The sequence below is a fragment of the Arachis ipaensis genome, chromosome B10 (genome assembly GCF_000816755.2).
Source record: "Arachis ipaensis cultivar K30076 chromosome B10, Araip1.1, whole genome shotgun sequence".
Classification (NCBI taxonomy): domain Eukaryota; kingdom Viridiplantae; phylum Streptophyta; class Magnoliopsida; order Fabales; family Fabaceae; genus Arachis; species Arachis ipaensis.
Genome location: NC_029794.2, coordinates 67,124,244 through 67,126,814, shown reverse-complemented (window position 1 = coordinate 67,126,814; position 2,571 = coordinate 67,124,244). Strand labels below are relative to the sequence as shown.

At 36.2% G+C, this 2,571-nt stretch overlaps 1 long non-coding RNA gene across 1 annotated transcript; it reads right to left on the bottom strand.

Moving 5' to 3' along the window:
- LOC110267540 lies at positions 1,240-2,157 on the bottom strand. The gene is made up of 2 exons (XR_002355293.1): positions 1,911-2,157; positions 1,240-1,384 (listed from the first exon to the last, which is right to left on the bottom strand). It is a non-coding gene; the product is annotated as an uncharacterized LOC110267540 (long non-coding RNA).

Here is a 2,571-nt window from a genome sequence, read left to right as displayed (position 1 = left end):
CAATTAAAGTAAACTCAAGGAACCTAATGTGAAGAACAACAAAGAGAGAGATTCACTATGGATTGGAGATATCATAATCCATCATGAATCAATAGGTCTCAACTTCATTCTCAATCATATGAAGTAGATCTATGGTAGATTGTAATTAATTGAGTCCCAATTCCTTGGCAACCCAATTTCTCTTAACACAATCAATTTGCCAATTCCTTGATCTAATTATCATGAGAAGATGTTAAGTTCAATTCTCTTATCCATGAGCCACACAAGTTCTCAAGATCTCAATTCATCCCAAATTTGTTGATCAAGAGAGTTGTGAGAGAAAAAGCTTCAAACTAATTTCTATGTTTCCCCTTCCGAGGCTCACATAGAAATTCAATGGATCTAAACCCCCTTCCAAAGTGAATAGATCAATTAAAAGTGTAAGTTACTCTTAGCTACAACAAGCAAATTGAGAAGAAGAATTTCATTCATTCATTTGAGTTACAATAGAGCTCCTCCCTCTAATGATGTGGGGTTTAGTTCATCCACTACAAGAAAACACGTCTATTGCCACGCTTTTAAAGTGTGGCGAAAAGCTGAAAAAAGCGTGGCAATAGCTTTTCGCCACGCTTTTTGAGCTACCGCCACGCTTTTGAAAGGGTGACCTATCAAAGGGTGGCGGTTGCTCTATCGCCACGCTTTTGGTGACCTAGCACCACGCTTTTTCTTTTGCCACGCTTTTTACAATTGGCCACCCATTAAAGCGTGGCCATATGCGGGAGATATGGCTACGCTTCTAAAGCGTGCCCATAGGGAGAGATACGGCCACGCTTTGGAAGCGTGGCGATAGGGAGAGATACGGCCACGCTTTGGAAGCGTGGCGATAGCAAATATATACAGCCACGCTTTAAAAGCATGGCGAAAGCCTTGTTAAATTAAAAAAAAATAATATTTATTTTCCTTACTTGATCTTCATTACTACACAATATAAATTTTCAATCCTTTTTTATTACCAAACCTACAAATAGAGTATGCAATTTTTATTACAAGACAAATCAAACAATAGTTAGTGACATATATAATTTACTATAATTGTTTTATACATTAAAAAACTAATACTCAAATACAAAATAAATCTCGAGTTTAAATTCCAAAACTAAAAACCGAAGAAAAATACAAAAACAATACAAGTTAGAACTGCTCATAGTATATCAAATTACACTAATAGAGATGATCATCAACCTAAAGTGTAAGCAGCAATTTTTGTTTTCTCAAATGGTGTTGCGAGTTTACCAGCACCTTTTAGTCCTTCAATCTTCCCAGAGGCTGTGGCTAACAGGAATTGTGTGTATTTTACCGTTGCAGAATTAATATTGTTCTCTTTTGCAAGGTCCAATCCCCACTCCTACACCATTTGCATAAAACAACAATGATATAAGCAAAATGGAGAAGGGAGGAAACCTATCAGCACAAAACGTGTTAGAATGACACATACATTTAATACAATTCACATTTAAAGATTCTCTTAATCTAAAACAAAGGTTTATGAGTAAAATAATCACATCCATAGAAAACTCAGGTTGATTTGGGCGAAACACCTACTTTTCTTCTCTTTCCCAAAAATACTCTCTTATTCCACCAAAATTGCTTGGGCCATGTTCCAACAAAATAAAGCTTCATTATAATTCATGCAAATTGTTAAAAGTTTTTTAAACATTGAAAAGGAATCCAACTACTATTAAGCAGATAATTTATCTCATTTAGCTACACAGTCCCTTGACATTAATTGTGATCCATCTCAATTCACAACAAGAATCTTCCCCTCAAACTTCAAAATTCAAGTTACAATGCACAAACCTGAGTAAGATTCCTAAGGATAAAATGAATAACTCTGCTCAAATTCAGGCTCATATAAGTGGAAAATGCCCTACCTGTACCAGTGAATTATGCATCTTCAGCTCCTCTAAACCCGCCTTCCTCAACTCAGAGATTCCAACCTTTGCATCGTCATCATCAGCACAATCTTCAGCTAACTCGTACCTAAAAATTCAACAAAATTTCAACAAAGGAAGTTTAAACATGATTCCCCCACCCACCTAGCTGCTGTGGCCAATCCCCACCCTCCAAAAAATTGACAAACTAGTCTTAAAAAGAGGCAAACGTCCTGCCAAGCATCATAAATCTTCAAACAGCCAAACTCACCTAAAATCAGTGTATCACCAACACCGACCCTCTGCATAGAAGGAAGAAAAAGGAAGGCAATTGAAGAACAGAATGAAAGAATGGTAGCATCTCTTGTTTGTTTCTAGATTATATGGTTCAGTAAAAAATTATAACCAACTCACATCATCCATATAAGAAGGCAGAACCTAAGGTATAAAATATAAGCATTTCATTTCCTAGTACTGTTTTACCATTTTGTCCTAAATCTTTGAATCTATCTAATCTGCCATTCCAGAAGCCATCTTGTAGAAAAAAGCAACAAAAATAAGGGAATCTATACCTGATATTCAAGTAATGGTTTGACACACTTTGGTTTGCAAGAGTCTTCGAGATATCTCTTTTGATCAACGGGTTTGTTGTCAGCCCTAA